A 16,576-nucleotide genomic window follows, 5' to 3' on the forward strand; every position below is an offset into this window, starting at 1 on the left:
AGAAGTAGCAAGGGAGACCTCAGTGGTTTGCATGCTTTCCTCATGTTGATAATTGAGAAAATATGTCACGTACTTTTCAGTGCTTCGCAGTTAGCCTCGGTAGTCCTATGATTTTACTGCAGCTAAATGTGACAATTTTATACCATGTTTAAAGGAACTGTGCCGCTAAGAGTCTAATATATTCCCTGACAAGAAATATGTGCCTTTTAGTCCATCGCGTTATTCACTGTGTAGAGGTTCATCTGGGAAACCGCACACTTCTCCTTTTCAGCCATTTTGATTGATTGCATTTGAACAGTTCATGGTTCTCTAGAGTTGAAGCCAGCGCTGTAAAGAAAACAGACTGTTCAGCCCGCAGACGTTATTCTTGTTTTATATTGATGCCACTTGTCATTTGCTGGTTTATCTAGATCTCAACCTCCCTGATGCCATCTGGGAACTGAAGCTCAGGCTTCAGATAAAGGCCTTATTAGCGTCAGACTGTTTTGTAGCACCAGGGAGACATGCCACATCCACAGTGATCTGTTACAGGACAGTGTATGACAGTGTGCGTTTAAAAAAAGGCCTCTTCTTTGATTCCTTGACATATAAAAGTGATTAGCTTTTATGTGAAGTTAAAAGCATGCTATTTAAAATGCTATTAAAATAATGTTTGATTAGGTCAAAGATGCAAATATACCCAGCTCGCCAACCTGTCACCTACAAACGATGTGTCAAGAGGCATATGGGAAATCAGAGAAAGGAGAGAGACTTTCATAAATCAATGATAGATGCCTGCCACAAATTAAAGGGCGATTCATAAACATCACATGCAAAAGAGGCACCTGAAAAGAACGTGTCTGTCTATATGCAGTGACTTAAAAAGGGTGTACAAAGCTTCATGTGAGTGAAACCACGGGGGTGATAGTATGGTAGGCCGCTCCCCACCATCATGTAACCTAGTAGTTGTCACGCGTGTTTTTTTGCTCGGCAGGTGACTGATTGATGTTTTGTAGGAATCCTGCGTATAATTTAAATCGTCAACAATGAAGAGGGTGAATGGCATAAACGTGAATTAAAGTTGTAAAGAAATTATGACTTAGTTCAAGTTCTATCCACTCCAGGACACAACGCAGCCCCCCTTTCTCAGGAGCTATGTAACTCTATTTCTACTTTCTTTTTTGAAAAAATTGCAACTATCCGAGACACCATAAAAACGGATTCTCAGTCTCTTACTAAGGTTTTGGCCCCTGTTATACTTCCTGCTACGACAGGGCCCTGGTATAACTTTCCTCATTTTTCCAACGATGATGTCCTCTCTGCTATTCTGAAATTAAAGTCTGCCTCTCCTGCTGATGCTATACCTCTGGCTCTCTTACAGGAGTCATCAATTTAGATAATTAATTTCATCAAATCAGCTGTCAATACCCCATCTGCGACTGGAGACATACCAGACTATCTTAAGCATGCTTTAGTCATTGCCTTGTTAAAATAAAGCCTTCACTTGACCACGAGGTGCTGGCAAATTACCGCCCTATTTCCCTTCTCCCTTTTTTAATGAAGGGTTTAGAGGCACTGCTATCCCCCTTTCTCTCAGCCTTCTTGGAATCTTCCCAGTTTCTTGATCCCTTTCAATCAGGCTTTTGGCCTGGTAGAGGTACGGAGTCGGTCTTAAATTCAGTAATGGATGACCTGTTCTGCATGGTTGACCAAGACAGTGTCGGGGCAGTCCTGTTATTAGATCTTTCGGCTGCCTTCGACACCGTCGACCATGCACTACTGATCTCTCGGCTCTCTGAGGCAGGGATCGCTGGCCAAGTGCTACAATAGTTTACTGTATTTCTTGCGGATCGTTCACAATCAGTATCTCTCCCTCCTTTTCCTTCGGCCCTTGCCCTTCTATCTTGTGGAGCTCCCCAGGGATCAGCATTATCCCCTATTTTATTCAACATCTACATAAGATATCTTCTGCTCCTCACTGCTGCACATGGTTTTCGCTTTTATTCTTATGCAGATGATAGACAGATCCTGGTCCGTCTTGACCTAACTAAAACTGAAAGAGCAGTTCATCTCAGACACTGCCTTGAGGAGCTAGGCATATGGATGCCACAGAACTGTCTAAAACTTAATGGAAGCTAAACCGAGGTTCTGGTTGTAGACACCTCCTGCCCGCAACTCTTCTGGACTGCAGATTTTTGGCGTCTGTCGCTTGACCCTCTTCCGATACCTGTATCATCCGTATGTAACCTTGGTGTGTGATTTTCGGCCGCACTGACCATGGATGAGCAAGTCAGTGTAGTATGTAAATCTGGTCATTTTAAACTGAGGATCCTCTGGAAAGTTCTTGCTTTTATTCCAGCCGCAAATCAGGCACCTATGGTTGCGGCCCTGGTTTTGAGTGTGTTGTATTAGTGTGTTGGATTGCTGCAACTCGCTCTACCTGGGACAACCCGCCTTTTTAATAGGACGGCTTCAGCTCCTGGCGAATGCCACTGCCAGATCTATTCTTTATCCCCCTTTCAGCGCCCACATGACCTCTCTGCTATGCCAACTACATTGGCTTCCCGTTGCCCAGCGCATTATGTTCAAATCTATGTGCCTGGTGCATGTGGCTTTCTATGGAATTGGAGCAAAATTCTTCCATTACTTTCCTACTCATACTCTCTGTTCTCAAGGGGCCTGTTGGTTGATGGCACCGCGCTTCAGGCTCGCCCGTTCAGGCGGCCGTTCATTCTCGGTAGCTGCCGCCAAGCAGTGGAATAATCTGCCTCTTCCCTTGTGTGAGACAATTGACCATCTCACTTTTCGGCAGCACTTGAAAACCTGGCTGTTTTGAATAGTGGTTCCTCTTCGTTTTGTTTCACCCTCGCCCTCTTTGCAGCGCCAAGATGGCTCCGGGTGGACGCGCACTTTTACAAATACAAATAACATAACATGAGACAAGTGAAGACATTAGGATATGTGAATGTTGATGCCAGCCAATGTCTTTGAGTTTATTAATATTAGGGTATTTATTGAGCATGAACCTAGCTTTGGGAAGCAGTAGAGCGCTTTACAGTCATAAGGGGAAGAACACAGTGAAGGAAGCAGAGACAAAGGGAGCAGGGAGCTAACAGGGGAGGGCAAAGGTGTGCAATTGGCAGCAAGTGTGCAATTTAGTACGCAGCCGAATTGTGAATGGGATGTATATGTTGTGCTTCTTCCCATTAGGTTTCTTTCCCCTGATGAAGTTCCATAAAACAGTTGGGTCTATAGGAACAAAACATGTTGGGTTAGGCATGTAGAATGTATGATTAATGCAATGCAGAGCTAATGACATAGTTCAACCTGCGGAAACGTGTATGTGAGGCTTTTGAGACACAATTGTAGATTGCTTCATTGATGAAAAGATGTCAAATCATTTGATAACTAATGGTGTAAGAAGAGAATGAATTGTGGTATATATGAATTTGTATTTTGTATGGGCAAAATGTTCTATATTAGTTGATATGTGTGTGTGTAGTCTGCTCTGAAGTATACATGTTTTATGTGTTTTTGATCAAATGTTTTATAACATATTACAAATAAAAGTATATCTATGCTAAGTGTGCATCTTTCTTGAGCCTATGGGGATGGGTTTAGTATGCATATAGTAATTAAAAAAAAGGTGAGGCCACTGGTCAGGGTCATGGCCATCAGCCATGGCCAAGGTCCTGGAAACAACATTACATAAAAGAGAGTTCAGGTGAGCTGATTTGTCACAACAAAACCCTTGAAAATCAGCAGGTGTGGAAAGTGATGACCTTCTTAACTCGGCATCCACCCCCCTGCAGACATCCCACATGCTGTCCTTTGTAATGTCATTGTGAATCCCTCCCATCATAGTATGAATGTGCTCATGGGCTTCACAATGCGGGAGAGGGAACACCTCAGAGTATGGCCTGGAGGTGACACACATGCTCTGAAGATGCTATATATATATATATATATATATATTACATGGCCTGCGGTAGCGGCCATGTATTTATGTTCAAGTTGCTAAACCCATAGGAAGAGCACTTTTTGGGTGGCTTATAACTTCGCTGCCCCGGACGAATCCTCACCCTTTGTAAAAAAAGTGTATGGCCCACTCTGAATTTTTTTTGCAAAGTTTAGTGAGGTTTGGTCCGGGGGGGTTATAAGGGGGGTCCCAAAATTTATTTTTTTCCCATAGACAATAATGGGAAAAAACTTTGCTCACACCTACAGCCCAAACCGCTGGATGGATTTTTGCCAAATTTGAAGCAGGAGCGGTGGCTTGGTCCCGACAGCATGCTAAATTTGGTGTAAATCCATCCAGTAGTTTTTTTTTAAATGACTAAAACGTAAGGCAAAAAAAATTGTGATGTCTATGTCTGCCCCACGGACACACTTCGCTGTTCGCTCCGCGGACAGGACACCGATTGGCTAATAGACTTACGTCATGTACACGGACAAACAAGGTTTTCACTGATTGGTTGGCGTGAAGCGTGAGGCGCATCAGATTATCGGAAACGCCCACCATCTTGGATTCGCGGACATCGGCCGGTGTCTGCGTACATCACGGTAAAAACAAATTAAATAACACAACATTACACTTATCAAACTTATCAAATAATCTCTGCGGAGGTGAGGGGTGATGAGGATGGGATGGAATAGGGCTGCAAGAAGCAAAAAAAATTATGTTTTTTGCCACGAAAGTCCGCAAACAGTCCTGTGAAAGTTCGCAGACACCTCTGCATTACTGGTTTGGTGAAAAGCAGTGCTTGGATGGCTTATAACTTTGGCGCCACTTACTAGAACTGCATGCAATTTTGTAATTATATTCCTGACCTGATCCCAAATAGGTTTGCAAAGTTTGGTGGGATTCTGTCAAGAGGGGGCAAAACTAGAGGGGGGTCCAAAAATAATGTAAAGGCTTATAAATGAGGTGCCATTTGACGCATATACACTTAATTTAGCAAAATGATAATACATAGAAATATACATTTTTTTGCAAAGTTTGGTGGGATCTTGTCAAGAGAGGGCAGAATTAGAGGGGGGGTCCCAAAATATTGTATAGGCTTATAAATGTGGTGCCATTTGACAAATCTACACAAAGGTTTGCTAAAAGATTATAGATCTAGATATTAATGTTTTCATAAAGTCTGAATGGATTTTGTCAAGTGCGGGCTAGGTTATATGACGATTGTATGTGCATCATTGGAGACTTTTGAAAAAAAAAACATGGATGGATTTCCAGCAAACTTGTGTAAGGAGCATTGAGAAGGACCTGAAAGCATGGTTTTGCAAATGTGCCCGTGTTTTATTTTTTGACAAGTGTCATGATGTAGGTACAAAAAATAGTGATATACCTTTTGGTGACTGAGGTGTAGCCTATGTCCATGGGCAGTGGCCAGATTGTCCGGGTCATGGAATAAGGTCATGATTCGGACAATCTGGCTACTGGCCATGACTACGAGGGACAAAACATGGGGTTAAAGTGGCCATGTCCACCTGAGACTGGCTTTGTGGTAGAGTTATTCAAAATTGGGATAGATTTGAAAAGGAAGAAAAATATGCTTGTGGTAATGTGGTCATAGAGTTCTCTTTTTGCCTTCTGCAGGCTGCCATGGAAAGCGAAGAGGGGCCCTGTATGGAACCCTGCCTTCCCTTTCCATGGTGGCCATCTTGGAAAAATATTTTCCTTCCTACACCGGGAGGCGTCCCGGTGTAGGAAGAAAAATCCTTTTTTTAGCACGCTTTGGGAACCTAGGGTGCTAATGGCCTTCATCCCCCATTACAGGGGCTGGAATGGGGGGATAATGGTCCAGAGACCTCGTTATCCACCCTCGCTTTGCTTGGGCTGATGACTTGGGCTGCCAGGCCGGTATCCACTGTTCCATCCCTGGAATGGAGGATAAATGCCACAATATTGCCATTAGCACAACACAAAATGCAAATGGAAATGTTGGAAAATCTTATGTACTATTATGTACTTTACTGAGAAATATAAAGTAGATGGAGTGTATATATATATATTTTATAGTTATTTTTTAACTGTGAAAGGTGGTTCCTAAAGGAACATTTCTTTTATTGTTTTTGGATGCATTTCTTTTTTTTTTTTTGGCAGGAGAGCTTAGAACGAAAGGTGGGGAGGGAAATGATGGAAGAGGCACCAAACACTAAAATGGAGGGGCAGGTGGACAGGGGAAAATGTTGTGCATGTGTTATTTCTAAGGTAGGGGGCAGTGTTTCTCATGCTCCTTGATTACAGCAGTGGTGGTGTCTCTTGGGGAGGAGGGATGGCATTAGCTGATTCCATTTTAAGATAAATAGCAGTTTGACTAAAAGTATGTACTGTGTACTAGATTGTTAATGGATGAGTAGGAATAGGTGTTGGAGCTGTGCAAGGGAAATTTTGAAGTTGAAAGTTCCTAGATCAGTAGAAAATGCAGTTCTGAACTGTCCGCGAAGCACAGATCTTATTGTGAAGTGCGGACGGGTTCTCTGACACGTCATCATGCCGAGCGCCAGCATACGGTCATGTGGCACTGTCCGGAAGGTCCTCAATAAAGTCAGATGTTCGTAGACGTTATGGTTAAGTTGCACTAATAAAAACCTATCAAATTCAATGAAAAATCTTTGTTAAAGAGACATTATGGTTAAGTTGCGCTACTAAAAACCTATCAAATTCAGTGAAAAACTTTGTTAAAGGGACGTTAAGGTTACAAGTAAAACCGAAAAACCCCTGAAATTTGCCAGTTATGGTAATCTAAGCAACCATAACTTGCGCCACCACCGTGCACTGCTACGAATAACACCCATGACATCAAAGATGACATCACAAATATGATTGATGACATCACTGATGACATCACATGTCTAGCCCCTTCTTTTTTTGTTCACTGACATATCTAAGCCAGGTGAGTTTATTCACTGACAGTCAAAAACTTAAAATTCTAAATGTATTACATTTGTAGACGTTGCTATTCTCACATGTTCTTACAGTACTTTCCTTAGAATTGAATTGCATATTATGATGCACATACATGGGGGAAGAAGCAGGCCTGAAACACAGCAATCATTTCTATGCGTAAAGATTATAATGTTGGTTATACACAGTGGCTCAAGATACTGCCTCTTGTTTACTTACTTTACTCTCCCTGTATAAGCCCCATATTTGTATACATTGTGGTCTCTTAATGTTTTGTGTGTAGTAGTGCAAGCATGTTGTAAGTGATGCATTATTACCTACTTAGTATATGTTTCACAGTATGCAAAAGTGTGATACAGAAGCATTCACCGTTTTAGTATCCAACATGGGAAAATTAGAAATATTACATCTCTATGGTGTATGATGCAGCCAATGCCTATGTTTCTGTATGAGTAGGTTCCAGTTCTAGAAACAACACTGCAATGGAATGTTCTTTGGAGCAATAGATTGCATAATCAATTATGTAGTTCATCACACATCTCCAGATTACCCCTGACACTTTTTTGACAACATTACATTCACAAACCCTTGTAGGGACTTCCTATGAAAATTAAATGCACATGTGATGTCATCAGTGATGTCATCAGTCATATTTGTGATGTCATCTTTGATGTCATGGGTGTTATTCCTAGCAGTGCACAGTGGTGGCATGAGTTATGGTTGCTTAGCTTACCATAATTGGTGAATTTCAGGGGTTTTTCTGTTTTACTTGTTTTTTCACTGAATTTGATAGGTTTTTAGTAGTGCAACCTTACCATAACGTCTGTTTAACAAAGTTTTTTCATTGAATATATATATATATATATATATATATATATGCCTTAACTTTGCAGAATGTCCTCATGTTAGTTTGCTTAGGGTCTGGACTGAGCTCATGGTGCTCAATCATGGAGCAATAAGCAGTTTCCATAAAGATAATACAATTTGCATACTGAATATGTATTATGAATGACTCTAATCTTAGTTCCATTCCATGGTGTTGTAATAGTATGTGTTTTCCCCATGCCAAATGTTACCTGCCTGTGCATTGGATTTGTACGCATCAATGCTCTAAGTATACTCTCTATAGACACACACATACACACTTATCAATTGATTGCAAGTTTAACATTACTCAAGCTTCTGATAGCCCTGAACCTATAATTCTACTGGCCAAGTCCACCATATTAAGAATACTCTTCTATAGCCCATACTGTAGCAGTTGCATTTGCTATGCTAATGTGTTTTACAGTTGCTATATTATCAACTGAAATTCAGCAGACAGTCTCTGTTTCAATAAGTACATTTTGTGATACATGGACAGTACACACATGGCCTACATGTCACCCTTTTGATGTTGGTTGCAATACCCTAAACACACCGCCTTGTAAGGGCTCTCCATCAGGCTTGTTACAGATTTGTGATCATGTAATCTATGATGCTATCTCTGTCATGCATGTTGATCTGAGCAGTGCATGACTGGGTGCAGGTTATGGTTGCATAGCTTCCCATAACTGGCACATTTCTTTTGTTTTTAGATTTTGCACTGCGACCACAATGCCCCTTTAAGAAAGCTCTTTCACTTAATGTCTAAGGTTTTTATTAGAGCAACCTAACCATAAAATCCCTTTGATAAAGTTTTTCTCACTGAATTTCAAAAGGTTTTATTAGGGCAACTGAACCATAACACCACTTTAACAAAGTTCTTTCACATTAATAGCTATTCTCTCCTTGTATCCCATCAAGTCTGACACTTTCCCGAGTAAGTCTGCAACAATAGGTGGAATGAATTGGGTATCATTACTACTAGATAGGGTTGCAATTTGAGAAGTCTTTCCAACAGATTCCTTTGTTCCATGTAAGATTTAGAAATAAGGGGAACTGTTAGAGCATCCGAAACTGGTTTAGTTAAGGACAAGGAAATCTCAGTTGCTTGGGACACAGATGTAGATGGATCTGTAGGGATATATTCATGCATGATATATTTGTGCAAATAACAGCACATGTGTATAGATTCCAAGGGAAGCAAAATTGGTGTTCATTGGCTGTGTTTAAAAGCAGTAATTTCGAAATGGGGTCAAGGGACAGCTTTTCTCAGCAACAAGCCAGTAAAATGAGTATTGGCTTCAAAGCATTCAAGCCAGCAAAGGGATGATTATTTCAAAAATACCTAGCAGAATGTGCAGTCATTTTAAAATGCAGAAACTTGCATATTTACAAATGGAATGCTTTTCTACCTGTGTGGAACTGCATTGGAAATATTTAACCCACTAACCTTACTATTAAAAGCCCAGTAACCAATTAACTTTATAATGCAGTTTGGTAGGCACAGTTTGAAATTCATTTCCTTTTGTGTTTTCCCATGGGGAGATGCACGGTAGAAAAAAACAGAATGGCTGTCTTTGTGCAGGCTGAAAACTTCCATTGTCCTCACAGGAAATAACTTACATGTATGGCTGTGTAAAGTGATTGGCTAATGTGGTCGGCAGTTCTGGAGGTGTCAGAACCACTTCAAGGGAAGGCTGATCTAATGTTGATGGACAGCCAGAGGAAATTTAAGCAGCAGAAAGGGGGGTGTAGTCAGTCATTCAGATTTTTGGTTCCTATCAGCACAATGTGGATGGTGTGATGCTGGAAGAGAGCCTGAACACGGGGCAGAGAGAGAGAGAGTGTCGTCCTGGCTTAGGAGTGAATGAAATTCCAAAGGCTGGGTCCATGAACTGTGTGGGATTCAGATACAGCTAAGGTACGACAGCACGAAATTCAAACCTTGCATACTCCGGTGAGTTAGGTCTTAAAATGAGGAGCGTGAGAATGTATGGTATGCATAGTATTTATTGGCAGACAGTGTAGTGAATTAGGTTGGAAAACAAAAGTCTTACATTTTTTTTCTGCATTTCTGCACTGGGTAAACAGAGCTGCACACCACGTGTAAAAGATTTTCCGTGTTGCAATGTGTTCGTTTCCTTTTATATTTTAGAGGCAAAACGCTGTATTCGCTGTTGGTAAGAACATGTAACTGTGATATCATGTAATGTATTGTTTTTATTTTTATGTAAGTGCAACATACTAGTGGTAATCAAACAGTAACAGCATAAAAAAAAACAGAACAAGGTTATTGCTTGGTTTTTGTGTTTTATTTTCTGCCTCTGATGATCACTGTGTCAGGGGAAAAAGTCAGTGGGTGATTCTAGTGTTATACCACTGTGGTAAAATGTGCTACCTCATTTACCACCTGGGACAATTTTAGGAAAGAGTAAATACATACAGATAAGCCAGGTAGAGTGTATGTGTGTGGATGGGCTTCACTCTGCATGCTGAAGAGGAAGCAGTGTCTGCCAAGGCACGTAGGTTACTGGTGTAAATAAATCAGTAACAGGAGTTCCATGCAATAAATGGCATTCTATATAATTTTTCTGGGTTCCCTAAAAGTGTGCTAAGTCCAGGGTTTGTTTATCGTCAGCAAAAGGTCTATCATAATTATAAAGAGGGAAAGTTTGTCTTATTATGCGGCAGTATTGTAGAAAATAAGATACCACTGAAGTTACCACTATACCACAAAAATAACATTCCTCTAAAATACTGCCAAGGTAAGCTAACACTAAATTACCAACAAAATAAGATAGTGCTAGACTATTACGAAAATAGGTTAATACTGAACTACCAATAATGGAAAGACTAATTTGCCACCAAAAATACTGCCAAAATACCACAGTGCTGAATTACCACCAAATATGAAATTTGCCCCAAGGACAAAATATCCAACATATAAATGGTGTGTTGGCTGGGAACAGACGGTAGTGCAATTACTGGCTGTGGCAGGTGTGTGCCACACCACCATACGTGCATTAAAGGGAACTCATATTGTGAGATTAGTGTAACACTGGAATTTGAAGTCCATAATGTCTCAAATTGAAGCCACATTCCCAGAATTGGTGAAGTACTTGGAGGCTAAATTATATGCACATGGAATATGGTTGTCAGATAACAGTGGCACGACCGCCTATGTGGGGAAGTTCAGAAAGAACCACTGGACAGCATTTTTGAACAGGGCAGCATAATTCAGGTCTGTCTTCTGAGATTATTTAATGCTGCTGACAAAAATTCCGAGAGAGACTGTTTGATACGGCTCTGTGCCAAAACTTGGTTCATTTTAAATATGTCTCTGTGAATGCAAGAAAATGATGCTAAACTAATTAGCAGACTAAACATCAAATTAGATGGAGCTAATTAACAGGAGAAAAAGTTAAAAGCAGAACTAAAGTTATGTCAAAAAGACATGCTATCAAAATGCAGTGAATTTGACACTCAAGTGTCTCAAAGGAGAAAACAATTTGAAGACAGTGAGCAAGAGTTAAAACACCTAAAAGGGTTGATAAGCCACATTAGACAAGGCAAAGAGGAGGTTATCTTAGAGATGTAAGCATTACAAAGAGAGAATCTAGAGAAAGAAGGTGAGCTCCAAGCCATTGAGCAAGAGATAGCTAAAATGTTTCAAGAAAGGGACAAGCGGGACAAAGAGTTTAATGAATGCCAAATGGAAATAAGTCAGATGCAGGATGTGATTAATAAAATGGGCGATGCAAACACTTACCTGTGTCAGGATGCAGACTGGCTCCTTAAAAAGTGCAAATATTTGGAACAGCAGATATGCGATTTCAGATCTCAGGGCAAGCAACAAGGCACCACATTCAGTGGGATTGAGGTTAACTCCATGTCTACACGGGGGAATAATGTCCCGATGACTGTGCCGGTGCGTGGGCTTGGTTGCAACGGATTTGGGGGATTTGATTCACCCATTGGGGGTTTCCATGAATCCCACACACCTGAGAAAAGGGTTGAACCACGTAATAATACAACTCCAAACATAGGATCAAGTAGCCCTATCAAGATAATGAAATCAATCAAGGCCCTAATTAAACCTTTCAAGAAAGGAGGGGAGTGCTGTATAGAAGATCATCTAGAAGCAGTGCATGATATATTTAAAGCCTTACATATACCCAAGGAACAATATAGACAGTACTTTCATTTAACTCTTGATGCTGCCACCGCAAGTATTATCAGAGGTTTGAATGAACAGGAAAACATGTCCTGGGCAGAATTTGAAAAGGAAGTTAGGGACCATTTTTCTCCATATCAGTCATTGCAGGATGCAAAAAAAGCTGCACACACAATGACATCTGGGCCAAATATGTCACCTCAACAATTTCTCCAAGAGTTGAAGAGAGCTTTCTCTTGCGTTGATGTATCTTTTAATCCTAATTCGATTGAGTTTAAGACTGCTTATTTCTATGTCTTGCAAAAAGACATTATATCGCAATTGATTCAGGAGTTTGATCACGGGAAACCCTTGAGTGGAATGTAGACCAAGGTACCAAACTATATGAGGTGCTCTATTGCCAGAGTGGAGGGGGAGATAAGGTAAAAGAAACAAGACCAACATCTAAAGACTTCACAGCAACAGTTATGGAAATAAGAGCTGCCAAAATGTCGCTTGAATCAGCCCAGACTTCCACTAGAAATAATGTGGCATCCGATCAGAGGTGTTCACCACAAAGGCTGCCACCCTAGGTGCCGATGTTTCCATCACACGATCCAAGCAATAGAGAGAGTTACATTAGTCCTAGGTAAATGGGAGACAGACCCCGGGTGGGATACCGGGCCGATATGCCAGGCAGAAATAACAATCAGAGACAAAATCAGGATCAAAGAAATAATAGTCCCTACCAGACATTGGGGGAACAGAGGAGACTTGACCCCAACACTATGGTGTATGGTGACCAGGACAGACCACAATATGTGGATAGATTAATTGAAAATGTGAACCAGTATGGGGGACAGTAACCACAAAATGAAAGACAAAATGTGGATTATGTCCCGCGCCTCTATAATCAATCACCACCACCAATGGATCATAACCAAAGAATGAGCATACCACATTCACCACCCTCCATGAATCAAGAGTTCACAAACAATCCAAATGGAAACCAATCTCCTGAGAGGTACCAGAACAGATTTAACTAGGGTGAAAGTAACCAGTACTGGTCTAGGCCACAAAAAGAAGATTCTAGAGAAATTGACAGATTTCAATGCCTTGAGGCACAAGTCAAAATGTCTGAGCAGATAGTAAAACTCTATGCAGTTCAAAAACAGTCATCAAATGAAGGGGCGGAAGGTCGCAGAAGTGATCTGGGGACCCCTGATAATAAGTGACTGAATGATAATGGCACCTGCAATGATGAAAATAAAGAATCACATAAACTAGTTTTGGGTAATGGTCCTGGATTGCTTACTGATTTAAACATGAAGATACCAGAAAAAGAAAATGAAGCAGGGATTGCAACCACACCTAAAAAAGAGGTTTGGTTTAACCTAGCATTGAATCAGACTATGGAAGTCTGTACAAATAGAAAAGAGAAAGGAGAGCAGAAACATTAAGTTACAAAAGAGCAAAGAGACAGATTCAGAAAAGACATATGTACTGATAAAATAACTGATGGAAAGGTGATGGTTAAAACATTCTCCCTAGATGATAAAAATGCCCATAAGATGCAAACAGGGAAAATAGGTACTAAAAAGGAGAGTATAGTTCAATCACTTGAAGATTTCTTTGAGCCACATATTTTTTAAAGAAATCAAAGAGGTTGATACTGTGTCAAACATCAATAAGTGCTCAGAATCAAAAAAGTGACAACATACTATGTGATGTTCATGAACATATTCAGTTGAAGAACTGTAGTGTAAAAGCTGATGGTACCTGGGTAGAGGGGCACACAGTGGCTACACTCCAGATGACTTCTGAGCATGAAAAGACAAACCAAGATTCCATGAGATGAAATGGGCAAAAAGGAGGGAAAAATATAATTTAATTTTCCCCTGTGCATGGCAAAAAGTGAGAAGGTCCTGAGGAAAGTGAGTCCTGAAATCAGCAGAAATTCACACTTTTTGTGTGTATTAGAATAATTTGAGGACAGGTATTATGCTCCCATTACTGTGGAAGAAAAGTGCAATACATTTGCAATGATTGACACAGGTGCACAGGCCACGATTATGTCCAAAGAGTTGGTAAAAAGTATCAAAGAAGGAAGATCCCCACACAAAGTGAGACAAAATGAAGGTCCAGTACATCATTTTAACGGTGAAAAGGTACCTATCGTAGGTGTCACTGAGGTTGACGTAAAGATAGGAAAACACAGAATGAGACAGGAAATATTGATCACATCTATTAGTGAAATTCCATTCCTGATGGGAACAGATTGCCTGAAAAGGTTGTCACCCCTAATTGATGGAGTGAATGGGGTCCTGTGGTCTCTGACAAAGAAACCATTAAGGCCTAAGAAAATAAAGTCACAAAACAGCAGTGTAAATGAATGCCATACTGTTGCCAAATCAAACGATGCAATGGAGGTATATCTTCAAAATGGCTGTGTTCCTACTGTCAACGTCATCCTGATGTGTAAGGGCGAAAAGCAAAGTGAAAAAGGAAAAACAACCCATGCAGATTTATTTGGATCCTAGGAAAGAATGGCAAACTGAAATGGATGAAAATACATTGCGATTTTTTCTAAGGGAGGAAAAGTGCAAGCAGAATATTATTCCTGAGGCAAACACAAAAAAATATCACAACCCTTTCTGAAATACACACGGAAGATGAGCAGCCATGGATTCATGTTGGTATAAATGGCCATTCTGAAAAGATAAAAGCCATTTTAGCACTTTAACAAGAAAGGAGTTTTATTAGTGAGAAGTTACTCCAGAAAATAATGGAAATGGAAGAGATCACAACATTCAGAATTAAAAACCAATGTGTTGCTTGGTTGGACAATCCAGATTTTGAAAATAGAATTGCAGGAAGGTGCATGATAAAAATTACTGTTGGTCAGAAAACCATATACCACAATGTGTGGATAGTGAGTGGAACACAAAGTGATTTTTATTTGGGAAATTACATTATGCATAGAATGTGTACGGTGTTGGATTTTCTTAATCAAAAAGTGTGGTCCCGACTAGTGGGACCTACCCTGAATTTGAAGATAAAAGACAGGCTTATCATTGTGTGAAGTTGGTGCCATATGCAATTGAGTTACAGGTGAAGAAGGATATTACCATTCCTGCATTCACTAAAGAGGTTGCTATAACATTAAATCACACAAGTGGACAACCGATGAAGGATTCTGATGCCTTTGTATGCATAAGTGTATCCATGAAGCAGAAAGGGAGGGACTGTGAATATACCCCATTGGTAGATATTGGGGAAGAGCCATTCAAAATCATGCTGGATAACAAAGGGTGTCAAGACATTTATTTAGAGGAGAATTCTACATTAGGAACAGCAATACAAAAATAATATTATATTGCAGATTTCAACAATATGGTGATTGGGAATATCCCTAGAGGTATGTAGATGCACAGGGTATGTTGCCAGAGTCTCTGGATTCTCAACCCAAAGGGATGTTCAAAATGCAGTCTGTGTATTCTTATGATGCCAATGAGACTGTATCCTGCCATCAAGAAAATTCTATATTATTTGATTCAGATGAAAATGAAACAGAAAATCAGCTTATTGAAGTGGAGGCTGATATTCCAAAATATTCAAAAGTGGCAACTCTGCAAAGAGATACAGCCACACAGTTAGAAGAAAGCACAAAGGTTCCTCCATTGGAGGATTTCCCAGAATTTGAAAACATGGTAGAGGAGCAGATTCTGTTCGCAGATGCCTGTGATAGTGAAGAGGACAGGAATGAATTGAGGAAAATATTTATGGAATTTAAGGAGGTGTTTGCCAAGGATGCATATGATTGTGGCCTAACTGATCTATATGTTGCTACGTTAACAGAGGGATGTGGTAGAAATCCAGTATTTGTGCGCCAATATCGGTTGCCATTGGCATGCTTGGAGTCATTTGCAGAGATAATTAAGAATCTAGAATCCAGAGGAATTATTCGACCCATTCATAGCACCTCCAACACTCCCATTTGGGGTGTTTTAAAGCCAAATGGTCAATGCCACCAGTGTGCGGACCTGAGGGAGCTAAATAAAAGGGTGCCAGTGTCTAGATGGCCACTCTCATTCACTGATCAAGGCCTTGCTCAGGTGCATGGGTCAAAGGTGTTTACCACGTTAGATCTTACATCTGGGTACAGGTGTGTGCCATTGGCAGACGTCATTCAGAATTTGTTCGCCTTTTCATTTGCTAAAACGCAATACGCTTGGTCCAGAACGCCATTTGGGTATGTCAATAGTGGGAGCGAGTTTGATTTTTTGAGAAAAACACTGTCAGATGTGGCAGAAAGAGGGACCATAGTTTATGTAGATGATGTACTGATTAAAAATGAAAGCCTAAAAAGTCATTTTGATGAGATTAGACACATGCTTGGCCAATTGCAAAAGATGGGTGCCAAAGTATCTCTACAGAAAGCACAATGGTGCAAAAAGAGAGAACATTTCTTGGGCCATGAATTAACTGAACAGGGTTAAATCCACAAAAGAAAAAGGTGGAGGCGATACAGAAATTGAAAAATCCGAAAAATATGAAAGGTTTAAAAAGGCTATTAGGAATGACAGGATATAACAGGAAATGTATTGAAAATTACGCTGAAATCAATCAACCCTTGACTAAATTGTTGAAGCAGAATGTGCCCTGGA

Source organism: Ambystoma mexicanum, chromosome 6p (genome assembly GCF_040938575.1).
Source record: "Ambystoma mexicanum isolate Mex_15411 chromosome 6p, UKY_AmexF1_1, whole genome shotgun sequence".
Classification (NCBI taxonomy): domain Eukaryota; kingdom Metazoa; phylum Chordata; class Amphibia; order Caudata; family Ambystomatidae; genus Ambystoma; species Ambystoma mexicanum.